The following is a 17,668-nucleotide window of genomic DNA, read 5'->3' on the forward strand; positions in this document are numbered from 1 at the left end:
GACAATGACTGGTAGTTGCCTTTCTTCCTTGATTTCACCAAACACTTTGTTTGAACATGTAATATTATGTACTATATGCTTATGCCACAGCCTACAAAAAATAAATAAATATAATTGAAAGTCAACAAAAGGAAACATAGAGATGTGCAAAAAGTTTGGGAAGTCTACAACAAGTTACAAACCAAGACTCCTACCAGACAAGTGGTTTTAAGGATGCCATCAGAGAGATTCAGAAAATGATGAATTAGTAATACTGTACAGAAAAGATGAATTAGTAATATTGAAGAATGAAACCCGCATACTCCTATGTTATAAATATAATGTCAATAAACCTAGAAGAAAGACCTCTAAAAACTGAAGAATATGGATAAAAGTCTAAGTGGTCTGAGCTGGCACTAATTACATAATAATGTTAATTACTCATTGCTAATATATTGTTAAATTATATATAAAACTTACTCCTATGGTATTCATTCATTCGACCCCACCTTCATCACATTGTTAGATCATTGTTATGTTTTCATTGAACCTTTTAATTTATAACAGCATGTCTTATTTCACAGTTGATGTTTTCTCTTTACATAAAAAAGATATCTTTATTTACAAAAAAAGATCTTTTAGATAGACTATGTACACTTATGCAGAAAATATTTTAAAGATATCCTTCAGATTCAAACAATGTTTTCTGTTGTTCTTTTAAAATGATTCCACAGTTTTGTTTCCTCAAGGGGTGACCATTCCTTTTCACAGCAGGAAGAAGAGAGCCCACTTACCAGGTGCCCTCAAACTTACACTGATGAGATCTTGGGGCTGTTTACATTAACCATGAAAATTTGAAAAACCCAAGCTATCTCCTGGTGTTTAATCTCACAACCCAATTTGTTTCTGAAGCTTGTGTGCTTAGCAGCTGTCCAGGGCCTCATTGTACTTTACCAATCCCAAAGGCAAAAAAAAAGAGGAAACCATAGAAGAGTAGGCAAAAAAAAAATGTCCATAGTTCAGACAGATCATTTCTTCAAATGATGTAATTAAGTACCATGAACAGTTACAGATAACCTATTTCCAGACATAATTAAGAGAGAAATGTATGTGTCAGGTATTTAGTAGAACTGAACCATATGTATCACATTTCCAAGATCGCTTTGAAAAATTGTTAACGACTTAAATGTATGTTTTCAAGTGGCTTCCCTTTGCCTATCGCTATTGGCTTTTCTTTACAGTTTATTTGGAAACGTCTGTTTCTAGAAGTTTTTAAAAATATCAGTTTGGATGGGCAGGGACTGGGTGTTTTTTTTTTTTTTTGAATAAAACAATGCAAAATGCATACTTTCTCAGGCTTTCTTCTACATGCCCCCCAGTTGAGCCATTTCATTTAGTAGTCTTTTTAACATGACTCTTTAAGACAAAAAATAAAAATGAAATATTTTAGAAAATAAAGGTTTCCCAGCTTGAAATCTGAGATCCAGTTTGCTCCTGATTTGGGGATTACTAGGAAGTAAAGGATGCCCATTACTGCTTCCTACATTCCATGACAATGTTTGTCATCAAGGTTTTGCCAATTAAATGGTTTGCAGCCAAGAAAAAGAAGACGGGTGTCAGTACCAAACACTGGATAAATGATATGACCAAAGCTATATAATTATCTACTTTGTACAGAGCACTTTTCTAAGAACTGTGAGAGACATATATTCTAAATAAGTCATTATCCCTGTTCTCAAGGATAAAGCAGAGTAAGGTGACAGAATGGAAGGCCCCACACAGATTACAAAAATACACATATTACATGACACATACATTAGAGCAATACTGTTCAAAGTGAAGCAGAAAGTAAAGATTTCAGAGATCAGACAAGGTTTGAGGAGGAAGGGTCATGAGTTGAACTTTAAAAGATGAATACAAATTAAACACATGAAAGGAATGAGAGGAAGAATTTCAGGCATAGAGAACAGAGTGAGCAAAGGCATGAAGTAGGGAATTTGAATTGCATTTTGAGTGTTATGTGGTTTTAGAGTTAAGCTGACACATAGAGACAGTGCCAGGGAATGTTATGTAATTAGAACAAAATACTAGAGTAATATTGTGATCATGGTTCTATATCATATCTATAAGCTCATCTAATTATCTGAATTTCTAGCCTATTTTAAACTCCTTAAAACTAACAAGCAAATAATTTATTTTTTTCAAGAATTCATGGTGAGAATAAACTGCTATTATTACATGTATGAAGAAGTTCCAATCTGTAAATGTCCTGTACTGGCATATGGCCATGATTCTTACCACTTCAGAAAGAATGCTTAGCATAAGATTGCCTTGGAGAGGTCAAATATATATTCAACTGCTTAATTAATGATGTACTTTCAAGCATGGTTCTTCATATAATTATGGAACTTCCAATCCTAACTAAAATTGTGAACCAGAAACGGCCATGTAATTTGAGAAATGTAATGTTTCTGATAAGAGTAAATAACATTTAAATGGGATGATAAATACCTCATCTTAATTGAAGGGAAGTATGTAACCAGGAGTAAATTAAAAATACTACCAGTATTATTTAGAAACTAAACATGTAAAGAATACATTTATGGATAATTATAGCATACTTACAGTTTAAATAGAAAGGTTAAAGTCAAATAGGGAAGCCATTCTTCAAACTATTAAAAAGATAATGTTTTTGACTATTATCTATGCAGGAAGCATAATCCATATTAAATAATTTTTAAGAATATATGCATGTATTACCTCTGACTTGAATGTTTATCACTGCTTCCTAAAGATAAAATATATGTGCAACCATGAAAGAAAAATAAAGAAATCTTCTTGAACTACACCATTTGTTTATTGAATCTTTTATTTCATTCACTATTAAAAACAGTAACATTTTAAGCCTACTTTTACATTAGAATAATCCTTTTCCTTAGCTGTAAATAGAGGATTATGTGCTCAGAGTAGTTTTTCCTGCCATATACGCTGAACTGAAAAATATTAAATTGATGAGACCTGGAGGTGGAAGGAAATGATGAGTATCGAACCACAAGCTCTTAAACTTCCTTTTCTAGGAAGAGGATCTACAAGACAAATATTTTTCTGACATATTCTAATGTTTAAAGACCCTGAAGACATATAGTGAAGTCCATGAATTATGTTAATGGTATTTATAGTTCCCTATAATTTGCATTTATCTTTATATGGTTAAATTCAAGCAATATTATAATCATATTGCATTTCCCACAATTTGTGCTAGTTTTTTTTTAGGAATGATTAATAAATATATTTACTGTCTTTAGTGAAAATTAGTCAACTTACAAACCCTCCCATACAAGCTGTGCAATATTATATGTACATATATGCATGATACCTATATTACATATGTATAAATGTATACATACACACATTCTATGTACATGTATACATATGTCTATACATTTTTATCACCATATATAATGTTTAATGCATTCAAAGAGTGGCTTGGGGTGAGGAAATGGTAAAAAAATATCTAACTGGGAGCTAGGATAGGTTGAGAACGAAGAGTGTAACAATAGGACAATCTTATATATAGCCATGGCCAAATGATTCATTACCTTTTAAACAATTTACTGGAGATAAGGCTCTGTGTAACTAGCTAGACTCATCTTGGAACAGCAGACAAGGTCAATCAGTTAGTCAGCTAGCATTTATTAAGTGCATATTGTAAGACTGACACTGTTCTAAGCACTTGAAATACAAACAAGGTGGGGGGAGGGAAAGGCCCTACTGTCAAGAAACATAGTTTAATAAGAAAGACAACATCATAAAAAACTGTGTACAAAAAAAAATATATGCATGAGAAATTGAGATTAATCTCAGATGAAAAGTACTAAAGATTAAGTTAAAGGACTGGCTAAGGCTTCTTGCAAAAGTTGGGAATTTATCTGAGACTTGAAGGAAGCAAAAGAAGTTAGAAGGGAGAGAAAGGATGGAAAGCATTTTAGTCATGGAGGACAGCCTATGAAAACAATCTACATTGGGTGATGGAGGGTTATGTTTGAGGAACAGGAAATGCATCAATGCCAATGGATCAAAGAGTATTTGGAAAGGAGTAAGGTATAAGAAGACTGGAAAGGTAGGAAGAGGCTAGGTTATGAAGGTGTTTAAATCAGAAAACATAGTATGAAACTGAAAAAAAAATAAATCTGAAAGATAAAAATACTCAAAAAGGAGAGAGAGACAAAAAGGGGGAGAGAGAGAGAGAGAGAAAGAGAGAGAATGCACAGTTATGAAAAAAGAAATCTGATAGAACTTATATGCCAGTTTTCTGGTTCTCCTTAAGATTTTGATGAGATAGAGATCATATATTCCAAAAGATATATTACAACACAATTTAGGCATTACCAAAAATCTCCTTGTTATATAAAATCACAAAATAGCGACCGCAGAGCTTATGGTGGAAATGAGGTTGAGGTTTAACATTCAAAATCAATGACACATAAAAATATGCTAGAAATCTATCAAAATTGTAGCATAGTTTTATACATGCCAAATGGTTAAGAAATTAAAAAAAAATAATGAAGAGTAAAATGAACAGAACTAAAAGAACATTGTATAAGAATAACTTTCAGTGACTAAATTATTTTGACCATTATAAATACCCAAATTAACTACAAAGAACCTATGAAAGAAGACACTATTTGTCTTCTTTAGAAGACACTGATAGAAAGAACTGATAAATAGAAGTATGTACATAATGATTTTACACATATATATACATATATGTGTGTACTTGTATGTGTGTGTAATTTGTGTTTAATAATAGTCATCTATAGGGTAGGGGAGAAGGAAAAAAAGGGAAATTACATGAGAACTATATTATATATTTGTAAGGAATAGCAAGCTGTACATAATAGTTTTGCGGTTTCACATTCAATCATATTTTTCCCTATTATACTATTTATGGAAATACTTGTTTTATTTCATAAGTTTGGAATACAATAAATAAACAAGTTTAAAGCAAAAGAAATACATAAATATTATAATAAATAGTAGATAGGTCAATCATCCCCAACATGTACCTGAGTTACAGAAGTAAGCTAGGTGGATCAGGGCTAAGGTTTGGGTCTGAAGGGGTTAAGGATTGGATTACTAGTGAAGATTAGGAGGGGATGGACCAATCCTTCTCCCTTCATAGCTCCCAATGTACCAGAAGATATATGACAAATATGGCCATTTACTTTGACAAAGACCTAAAGTTTGCTTACAGAAGTGGGCACTGGAAAGGTTGCAGCTTGTGAGTTATTGTAAAGTAGTGTTGTTTTCTTCATTTGAAGTGTTTCTTGGTGAAAACATGCTATAACAGAATTGATTGCATTTATTTCTAGGAATAAAAATATGAGAAGATGACAGGTTTTGCAAATAACTCTATAATGAATCATATCTTCAAAATGATCCATATGACTTGGATTTAAATGAATTATTATCCTGATGTATTTTTAGTTTGTTGATGAGCACTTTTGTTTTAATTTAACTAAATGATCCTTGATGACTCCTCCATACATTGTTAATATCATAGAAAATAGCATAATATAACCACAGAGATCTTCCAATAGAAACTTTGTGCAAAGAATAAAATAAGGAAGAATATGTAATAGCTGAGCACACTGTTCAAATAGAAGAGACATTCCCTAAAGATAGTACAGTCCTCTAGATGCTCTGGTTTTTGAATGATGTAGTATTGATCGTATTAAGTCCAAGAACTGAGTCTGGAATGACAATCACTCAAAAGAATTTAGCGTAATAATCAACATAGGAAGAAATAAAAGGATGAAGAATGTCTGCTTTCCAAACTGAAATGCAATTGGCACACTGAGTTAGTCCATATACACACACAACAAATGCATGCATATACATACATATACACACATACACACATATACATGCAAATGTGAATGCATATGTATGTGTATATATATGTGTGTGCATGTATGTGTGTATGTGGGTATATTTTTATATATATACATATATATGTATATATATGTATATATGTGTGTGTGTATATATATATATATATATATATTGCAAGTCCTAAAATTTAATTTTAATCAACTGGGCCAAACAATTAATAGGAGGAAGAGATTGGTCTAGATCACTTGGAAAGTGCAGTGTTTGCAAAAATTCTAAATTGATCCCTGACCAAAAAAAAATTTACTTAGTGAAAATACTAATCTCCTAATGGTACAAATGACAGATCATGTATCACACAATATTTAAAGAATAAAAATTGTAGCTGACCCAAAAAGCAATGAATAGACCACACGTGAGCATTAGCAGAAAACAATATTATTATCAATGGTGACTTATGTTCCAATATTTGGCAATCATTTATCAGCCTCTACCTCATGAAAGGCACACATATACACACACACAACATTTCCTTTTATTATTTCAACATTCAATTTTTTTTAACTTTTTGTGGATTATCAACCATTTTGAATGATCTAATGCCTGTTTCCTGTTACTAAAGTGTACTGAAAATTTGTATGTTCACAATGTATATATATGTTATCCTCAACAATGGAATTACATTTTATTTTCTCCTTTATTCATTTTTCCTCTTTTCAGTTAAACATCTTCTTTAACAGTGGTACAAGTGAACTCGTTCTCTTTTAGACAATACTTGAAGAAGAAAAAAAAAGCTATTTGAAAATTTTTCTCCTTCCAAAAAAAAAAAAGATGGTAAAATCAAAAACATGCTGCCACCAGACTTAGAGAACAGAGTCCTGTGAGTTGCCTATACACTTCTTTTTCTACCAGTGTTCTTTAGAATGGACTAATTTATATGCTGGACATGTAACTATCATGTATTCCATTTTTGTCTTAATGCCTCCATGCTAAACTTTCCCTCTAAAGAACTTTCAAGGCTTAGATTCTTAAAATCTAGCCACTGCTCAGATTCTTATAATCTAGCCATGGACTCTGATTCTTAAAATCTAGTCAATATCTCACAGACCCTCAGATTTCTTAAAAGTCTAGTTAATATGGTGAATCTTTAATAAACTTTGTGTTTGGCTGAAAAAAGGCTTGTGTCGAATTCTTTCGGACAGGACCTGCGTGTCATGGTCTCAGGGTCCCAGCACTCCTAAACCTCAACATTTTGATGTCCTGTGTGGGGAAACTGTCTAACCCCAAATTCTTCAACCAAGACTGGAAGGTATGTAAGCCTTCCCACCCCCTTTCTTGCTGTGCTTTTGGGGTCACTCTCCAAGCACCAAAGCTTAGAGGTAATTTTCAGGCAGACAGTTAAGAGACTGTCTTGCACTTGACCTGATGCTCTCAGGCTCTTGGTCCACTGGGTCAGTTCAAGACCATGGACCTGGGTACACCTTCCATAGCATAGAAAACAAGGACGGATGCCCTATTCAGAAGTGTATGCCCAATTCTGTCAATTTTCTCAGTCCTAGGGAATTGGAGGAAACTGCAGTTGCTTTTTGGTTCCCTGGGACTTACTTATTCCCTTCCCTCTACACCTCTGAATCGTCCTTCATGGAGGTTACAGGGAAAAGTTAGAACAGCTCAAAATATCTTAGCAGATTCTGGAGGTTTTATGGTTGATAATGAAGGAGTTTTTTTTTGGGGGGGGTCAATTGGGATTAAGTGACTTGCTCAGGGTCACACAGCTAGTAAGTGCCAAGTGTTTGGTCTGAGGCCAGATTTGAACTCAGGTCCTCCTGACTTCAGGGCCAGTGCTCTATCCACTGTGCCACCTAGCTGCCCCAGATAATGAAGGAGTTTTGAAACACCTCCTTACAACCCTGGTCACTGCCTTCCCTTGAGTCAAGAGGATATTGTCAACCCCTCTCATAGGAGAAGAGAGTTTCACCCTTTCCCCCTCACCTTTGACTTTGCCCTCCCCCACCTAAGGAAAGGAAGCTACAATGTGGGCCCCACTGGTGATTGCCTTGTGCCCTAGGGCTGGAAGCATCACCCAGGTTCAGCACATCCTGCTCAAGGCAAAGAAGCTAGTCTCCAAACTGGGGTAAGCAAGCTCTCTTAAATTTGTAGTTTTAACTGTTAATTATGAGATATTGATTATCTGTGTAAAGTAATTTGGAAATGAATTCAACAAAACTGAAGTCACCTGATTAGTAATGGGTTTATTTCAGGTTTCAAATTGGTGAACTTTTTGTATTAGTTATGTCAAGTAATTTTTCATAATTTGGTTACCACTAAAATAATTTGGCTATTGTTGGTTATTGTTTTAATGTGTAAGCTTGTCAAAAAGCTTGTTTGAGTTATGGCTTGCTGAGAATTTGCAAGTGTGTAGAAATCTCTAATGATTGGCTTTTTATACCAGGAAAAATTTAAGTTTAAGATGTAAATCCTGGAAAAGTTTTTCCTCAACTGTGATTAGTGAAACTTGCTGTTTGAGGTAAAAGTTCCTAGGATTTTATTTTGAGTTGTCTGATGGATCATAATCCATTGATAATCAAGTCAATCATCTGAGAGAAATGCCACAAGCTACTCAGAGAATGTGATAGTGGTGGAAAGTCAGCATTGGGAAAAGCTGAGAGAATAATTTTAGCCTCAGTCTAAGATGGGATCTTCCTGGCTCAGTTTCCCCATTATGTTCCTTTGAAAAGAAATGTTACCCACCTGGCTATTCCTGAGTGTGGCTATGAGGTGGATTTGATACTGCATGGTTGGAAAACTGAATTATCTGAATCCAAACAGAGTTAAGGATCTTTTATCTTGTCATATCTGGGCCCCACAGTCTTTTCTGTCAGATTTGTGTCTTCCAGACTCCATGAAATTCATCTACAGTTGGTAGAAAACTGTGGTTACCAGCCAATGTCCTCCCATTGTTCCCTGGATGCAGCCTGTGCTCAATTCCAGTCAACCTCCTCTTTGGGACCCTCTTGAGGCAAGGACAGCTCTACACTCTTTGCCAGCAGGAAGCAGTTTCAGAAGCCAAGACCTTCGCCCCCTACTCCAAAAGAATTTGAGTCCCCTTTGTTTGAGGAAAGAATGATGAGGGTGGAATCTTGTCCCCAAAAAGGAAAAATCCTGGACTTTCCCACATGGCTAAATCTCTGGCATTTGCCTGAGGCTATAATACCATCAACTGGCCTTTCATTGTAGCTATACCCAATCTCCCAATTCTGTTACCTTTAACCTAGCCTAGCCCTCCATTGTCTTACCTCTGTATGGTCCCAGGCCACTTCCCTCCCTTAGTCCTAGCTGGGCTCCATTCTCTCTTGGTCACATGGTACAGGTCCCTGGAGTTCTATTACCTCCGATTACTTGGCCACTCCTAGATCCCTCCTATACTCTTTCTGTATATAAGATCCATCTTGTCTCCATTAAGATGCTTAGTTTCTTAAAATCTAGCCATTGCTCAGATTCTTAAAATCTAGCCAATACCCCACAGACTCTCAGATTCCTTAAGAGTCTGGCTAATACGGTGGATCTTTAATAAACTTTGTCTTTGGCTGAAAAAAGAAAAGAACTTTCCCAAACAATTTTAATTTTTCAGCTTGAAAGTTTTCTTAATTCAAAATTATTTTTTTCTGTCTTTCCTATAGGATTGTCTGTCTCTTTAGAGAGCCCAAGATACTTGGAAGGAAAGCTCATTTCAGCATTGAACATATCACCTCTCTATCCAAATTATTAAATCAGAACAATGAATAATTACTCACTGAATATAGTTCCATGTAGAGAACCTACTTGGGGAGTTCAAAATCAAACCTGAATTACTATCTCACACCCCCCAAAAAATCTCAATTTACTTTTGCCTGCTATATTTTTATTTAATATATTCAACAAGCTTTCTTAAATGTCCTTTATATATAAGGCTATGATCTAGAGGATGGGAAAATGCAGAGATAAATAAGACAAGGACTTTGCCCATAGAAAACATTGGCAATAGTTTACCAGGTGAGGCAAAGTACTCAAACAACAGAAATTGCAATGTGCTAAGTACACAAGAAGAAAAGAAACTTATAAATCTGTAATACTTGAAAGCTTAAAATGTAGTTTCTTCATAGCAAGCCTGTGATTAAGACAGTTTTAGGGCATATTATCCATCATCTTATAGAACAATGGAAAGTGAGGTTCAGAGATGTGAAATCACTCAGGTAATTAGTGTAGATTCTGGATTAGAATCCAGGAACCCTGATTCATAGTCTTTATACTTTCATTGATCCCACATAACCTCTCAAAAATATATGAAAATTCATAATAAAGACAGTGAAACAGAGACAGAGTGATAGAGTGAAGCAAAGAGAGACAGAGAAATAGAAAAAGAAAAATAAACAGAAAGAAAGAGATCAACAGACAACAGAGACATTCAGAGACAGAGAAACATAGAGAAAAAAGACAGAGAAAAGGCAGAGAGAGAGAGAGAGAGAGAGAGAGAGAGAGAGAGAGAGAGAGAGAGAGAGAGAGAGAATATTTCTGATTGGCAAGATTAGAATAACAGTATCATCAATTTATAGTCAGTCATTAAATACAAAATCCTCATTTTCTTGATATGGAAAATTACTTTCCTAAGGTCACATAACTAATAAGTGAGATGGAATTAGAACGCATGTCTTCCTATTTCCAAGTTCAGTACTTTAAAATATCATGCTTCTCCAATGGTTCATGGATGATGTGGTACTGAAGTTAGGTTTTTCCACGTTCAATCAAAGAAAATCAATAAAAAAACATTAGAAGTTTACATGTCCAGGGTCAAATAGGCAAGCATCTATAGGTGTTTTAACTTCAATTACAGATGTAAAACAGCCAATAGTATTGAAACTCTACTTTTTAAAGCTAAAGATAATGCTAATCATGCTGTTTTGCTTTCCTGGGGGGGGGGATTTCTATGTGTTTTTTTGTCCCACTAGATATTTAATTCCACATAGTCAGAGATGTTCTTATAGTTTTTACTAGACCTTCAGGATCTTAAATAATGCTATCCTTGTGAATAGTTGAGTGAGTGAACAAATAAACTATCATAGCTATCAGATTTGTCACCTCCAACTAGATATTTGCATGCAGGCATGCCACCAGCATGTCAAACACAATAAGTTTAAAAGCATATCCTTTGATCCAACGTACCACTACTAGATTTATATCCCAAAGATATAAAAAAGGTGGGGGGAAGACTTAAAATATTTACAACAGCTCTTTTTATGGTGGCTAAGAATTGATTAATTTATTTTTAGTTTTCATAAATCACTTCCATGAGCTTTTGAGTTTTAATTTTTCTCCTCCTTTGTCCTCACCTCACTCCCCAAGATGGTGTGCAATCTAATACAGGCTCTACATTCCTATTTAACATATTTTAACATTAATCATGTAAAGAATTAAAACCAACAGGATGAACCACAAGAAAGAAGAAACAAAACAGAAGGAAAAAACAGCAAACAGTATGCTTCAATTTCCATTCAAACTCCATAGTTCTTTTTCTGAATGTGGATAGCATTTTCTACCATGAGACCTTTGGAGATGTCCTAGATCCTTGCATTGCTGAAAAGAGCTAAGTCTATCAAAGTTAGTCATCATACAACGTAGCTGTTACTGTGTACAACTTTCTCATGGTTCTGCTCACTTCACTTAGCATCAGACCATAAAAGTCTTTTCAGGTTTTTCTGAAGTCTGCCTGCTCATTATTTCTTATGGCACAATAGTATTCTATTACATTCATATACCACAACTTGTTCAGTCATTTCCAATTGATGGGCATTCTCTCAATTTCCAATTCTTTGCCACCACAAAAAGAGCTGCTATAAATATTTTTGTACATGTGGGTCCTTTTCCTATTTGTATGATTTCTTTGGGCTACAGTCCTAGAAGTATTATTGCTGGGTCAAAGGGTATGCACATTTTATAGTCCTTTGGGCATAGTTCCAAATTGCTCTCCAAAATGGTTGGATCATTTCACAACTCCACCAAAAAGGCATTAATGTTTCAATTTTTTTTATATCTTCTCCAATATTTATCATTTTGCCTTTTCTCATGTTGGCCAATCTGATAGGTGTAATGTACCTCAGAGTTGTTTTGATTTGTATTTCTCTAATCAATAGTTACTTAGAGCATTTTTTATATAACTAGAGATAGCTTTAATTTCTTCATCTGAAAACTGCCTGTTCATGTTCTTTGACCATTTATCAATTGGGGAATGATTTATATTCTTATAAATTTGACTTAATTCTCTATATATTTTAGAAATCAGAGTCTTATCAGATACACTGATTGTAAAAAATCTTTCCAAGTTTTATGCTTCCCTCCTAATCTCAGTTGCATTGGCTTTGTTTGTGCAAAAACTTTTCAATTTAATTTAATCAAAATGATCCATTTTGCATTTCATAATATTCTCTATCTCTTGTTTAGTCATAAATTCTTCCTTTCTATGTAGATTTAAAGGGTAAATTATTCCTTGCTGACCTAGTTTGCTTATAGTATCAATCTTTATATCTCAATTGTGTACCAATTTTTACTTCATTTGGGTATATGGTGTAAGGTATTGGTCTATGCCTAGTTTCTGCCATACTCTTTTCTAGTTTTCCCAGAAGATTTTGTCAAATAGTGAGTTCTTATTTCAGAAGCTGGTGTCTTTGGGTTTATCAAACAATATATTACTATAGTCATTGACTACTATGTCATGTCTACCTAACCTATTCCACTGATCCACCACTCTAATTGTAGTCAGTACCAAATAGTTTTTTTTTTTTGATTGCTGCTTTATAATACAATTTAAGATCTGGTATGGCACCTTCCCTAGCATTTCATTTCATTAGTTTCCTTGATATTCTGGACCTTTTGTTCTTCCAGATGAATTTTCTTATTATTTTTTCTAGATCTATAAAATATTTTTGGTTGTTTAATTGGTATGGCATTGAATAAGTAAATCAATTTAGGTAGAATTGTTATTTTTATTATATTAGCCGGCCTACTTATAAGCAACTGATGTTTTTTCCAGTTATTTGGATCTGACTTTATTCGCGTGAAATGTGTTTTGTAATTGTGTTCATATAGTTCCTGGGTTTGTTTCAGCAGGTGGACTCCTAAATATTTTTTTTTTTATGTCTACAGTAACTTGAAATGAAATTTATCTTTTTATCTCTTGCTATTGGGTTTTATTGGTAATATATAGAAATGCTGATGACTTTTGTGGGTTTATTTTATATCTTATAACTTTGTCTAAGTTGTTTGTTATTTCCAGTAGTTTTTTTTTTACTTCATTCTCTAGGATTCTCTAAGTATATCATCATATCATCTGCAAAGAGTGAGAGTTTTGATTTTTCCTTGCCTATTCTAAAATTTTGAATTTCTTTTTCTTCTCTTATTCCTGAAGCTAACATTTCCAGTATGACATTGAACAACAGTGGTGATAATGGACATCCTTGTTTCACTCCTGATCTTATTGGAATTGCTTCTAGCTTGTCCCCATTACATAGGATACTTGCTAAACGTTTTAGGTAGATGCTGCTTATCATTTTAAAGAAGATTCCAATTATTCCTATGCTCTCCAGTGTTTTTAATAGGAATGGGTGTTGAATTTTGTCAGAAGCTTTTTCTGCATCTATTGAAAAATCATGTGGTTTCTGTTAGTTTTGTTGTTGATATGATCAATTATATTGATAGTTTTCCTAATATTGAACCAGCTCTGCATTCTTGGTATAAATCCTACCTGGTCATAGTATATTATTCCCTTGGTAAGTTGCTGAATCTTTTTGCTGATATTTTTATTTAAAATATTTGTGTCTATATTCATTACAGAAATTGGTGTATAATTTTCTTTCTCTGTTTTGATTCTTCCCAGTTTAGGTATCAGTATAATATTTGTATCATAAAAATAATTTGGTAAGATTCCTTCTTTGCCTGTTTTCCCAAATAGTCTATATAGTATTGGAACAATTAATGCCAATTATTGGTTTTTTTTTCATAAAATCAGCTCTTAATTTTATTTATTAGCTCAATAGTTTTCTTAATTTCAATTCTACTAATCTCTCCTTTGGTTTCCAGTATTTCTAATTTGGTATTTAATTGAGAATTTTTAATTTGTTCTTTCTTTTTTATTGCACATACAATTCATTGATCTCCTCTTTCTCTATTTTATTCATGTAAGTATTTAGAGACATTAAACTTCCCTTAAGAACTGCTTTTGCTGCATCCCATAAGTTTTGGTAGGTTGTCTCATTATTGTCATTCTTTTAGATGAAGTTATTGATTGTTTCTATGATTTACTCTTTGATCCACTCATTCTTTAGGATTAAATTATTTAGTTTCCAATTAATTTTTAGTCTATCTTCCCATGGTCCTTTATTACATATACTTTTATTGCATCATGATCTGCAAAGGATTTATTTAATATTTCTGCCTTTCTTCATTGGATTATGAGGTTTTTTGTGCCCTAATACATGTCTTTTTTTGTGTAAGTAGCATGTACCACTGAGAAAAAAAAGTTTATTACTTTCTATCCCTATTCAGTTTTCTCCAGAGGTTCGCCATATCTAAATTCTATTCACCTCCTTAACTTCTTTCTTGTTTATTTTGTGGTTTGATTTAGCTAGCTCAGAGAGGGGATGGTTGAGGCCCCCCCCCCCCACCCAGTATACTTTTGCTATCTATTTCTTCTTGTAATTCCTTGAACTTCTCCTGTAAGGATTTGGATGCTATACCATTTGGTACATATGTGTTTAGTAAGGGTATTACTTCATTGTCTATGGCACCTTTTAACAAGCACCTTATCTCTTTTAATTAGATCTATTTTTGCTTTTGCTTTGTCCCCTATTTCATTGAATATCCATCTCCTCCCCTGAAAGATCACGCTCAATTTCACTGGATAGTTGATCCTTGGTAGTAATCCAAGCTCCTTTGCCTTAAGGTATATCATATTCCAAGCCCTCTGATGTTTTAATTAAGGACCTGCAAGGTCCTGCATAGTACTGACTGTTGTTCCATAATATTTCAATTGTTTCTTTCTGGCTGTTTGCAGGACTGTCTCCTTCACTTAATAATACCGGAGTTTGGTGACAATATTCCTTGGCATTTTCAGTTTGGGATCTTTTCCAGGAGGTGATTGGTGGATTCTTTTGATGATTATTTTATTCTTTGGTTCTAGGGTCTCTGGGTAATTTTCCCTGATGATCTCCTGAAAGATGCTGTCTAGGCTTTTTTTTTTTCATTATGGTTTTTAGGTAGACCAATAATTCTTTAGTTATCTCTGCTGGATCTATTTTCCTGGTCAGTTGTGTTTTTTGTTTGTTTTGTTTTGTTTTGTTTTTCTTTCTTGTTTTCTTTTTTTATTAATTTATTTTGATTTATCAATAATCACTTCCATATGCTTTTGAGTTTAAAAAATTTTTCCTCCTTCCTTCCCACCACCCTCCCCAAGATGGCACACAATCTGATATGGGCTATACATTTACATTCATATTAAACATATTTTCACATTAGTGAGGTTGTAAATAAAAATTAAATACAATAGGAGGAACCATCAGAAAGAGGAAAGAAAACTCAACAGAAGAGAAAAAAATAGCAATTCAACTTCCATAGTTCTTTCTTTGGATGTGGATAACATTTTCCATCACAAGGCCTCTGGAGATGTCTTAGATACTTTTATTGCCAGGAAGGGTCAAGTTTATCAATATTAGTCATCACACAATGTGGTTGTTATTGTGTACAATGTTCTCTTGGTTCTGCTCACTTCACTCAGCATCAGACCATACAAGTCTTTCCAGGTTTTTCTGAAGTCAGCCTGTTCATCATTTCTTATAGCATAATAGTATTCCATCACATTCATATACCACAACTTGCTCAGCCATTCCCCAATTGATGGGCATCCTCTCAATTTCCAATTTTCTGCCATCACAAAAAGAGCTACTATGAATATTTATGTACATGTAGGTCCTTTTCACGTTTTTGTGATCTCTTTGGGATATAGCCCTAGAAGTGCTATTGCTGGGTTAAAGGATATGCACATTTTTATAGCCCTTTGGGCATAGTTCTAAATTGCTCTCCAAAACGGTTGGATCATTTCACAACTCCATCAACAATGCATTAGTGTTCCAATTTTCCCACATCTTCTCCAACATTTATCATTTTCCTGTTTTGTCATAATGGCCATTCTGATAGGTGTGATGTGGTACCTGAGTTGTTTTGATTTGCATTTCTCTAATCAATTGTGATTTAGAGCATTTTTTTCATATAACTATAAATGGGTTTAATTTTTTCATCTGAGAAATGCCTGTTCATGTCCTGGTCAGTTGTTGTTTTTGCTGTTGTTGTTGTTATTTTCCAATGAGGAATTTTATATTTTCTACTATTTTTTGTCTTTATTTTTTACTGATTCTTGATGTCTGACAGAGTCAATAGCTTCCAATTGCCCAATTCTAATTTTAATGAATTGTTTTATTTTTTTCCACTTAAAAAAAATTATTTTAGTTTTCAACATTCACCTCCACAAGATTTTGAGTTCCAAATTTTCTCCCCATCTCATCCCTCTGCCAACTGCAAGATGGCATGCATTCTACACATCCCTTCCCCTAATCTGCCTCCCTTCTATCTCTACCCACCTTCCCCTTCTATTTTCCTGTAGGGCAAGATGGATGTCTATACCTCATTTCCTGTAGTTCTTATTTCCCAGTTGCATGTTAAAACAATTTTTTTAACATGTGTTTTTAAAACTTTGGGTTCTAAATTTTCTCCCTTCCTCCCTCCCCAGCCACCCTCAATGAAAGCGCAGGCAACTTGATACAAGTTATACATGTGCATTCATGCAAAACACTGCCATACTAATCATGTTGTAAAAAACTAAGTCTATTTCCCTTCATCCTATCCCGCCCCCCCATGTATTCTATTCTCTCTTTTGACCCTGTCCTTCCTCAAAAGTGTTTGCTCCTGATTACCCACTCCCCCAAACTGCTCTCCCATCTATCATCCCCCTTCTCTCTTGTCCCTTTCCCCCCTTATTTTCTTGTAGGGTAAGATAGATTCCCATACCCAATTGTGTATGTTATTCTCTCTTTAAGCCAAATCTTATGAGAATAAGATTCGCTCATTCCCTCTCACCTTACCCCATTTCCCCTCCACTGTAAAAGCCTTTTCTTGTCTGTTTCATGTGACGTAATTTACCCAATTCTACCTCTCCCTCTCTCTTTCTCCCAGTATAATCTTCTCTCACCCCTTAATTTTGTTTCCCAGATATCACCCCTTCATTTCAACTCACCCTGTGCCCTCTCTCTCTCTCTCTCTCTCTCTCTCTATCTATCATCTATCTATCTATATCTATTTCTGTCTCTCTATATCTATCTATCCATCTATCTATCCATACACACACACACACACACACACACATATATATATATACACACATACATACATATAATTTTCCCCTCCCACTCCCCTAATACTGACAAAGGACTCATAAGTTACAAATATCATCTTTCCATGCATAATATAAACAGTTCAACCTTAACATGTCTCTTATGATTTCTCCTTCCTGTTTACCTCTTCATGTTTCACTTGAGTCTTGTATCTGAAAGTCAAATTTTCTATTCAGTTCTGATCTTTTCATCAAGAATGCTTGAAAGTCCCCTATTTCACTGAATTTCCATTTTTCCCCCTGAAGGATTATACTCAATTTTGCTGGGTAGGTGATTCTTGGCTGTAATCCTATCTCCTTTGACCTGTGGAATATTATATTACATGC

The sequence above is a fragment of the Vombatus ursinus genome, unplaced genomic scaffold (genome assembly GCF_900497805.2).
Source record: "Vombatus ursinus unplaced genomic scaffold, bare-nosed wombat genome assembly UNPS02011014.1, whole genome shotgun sequence".
Classification (NCBI taxonomy): Eukaryota; Metazoa; Chordata; class Mammalia; order Diprotodontia; family Vombatidae; genus Vombatus; species Vombatus ursinus.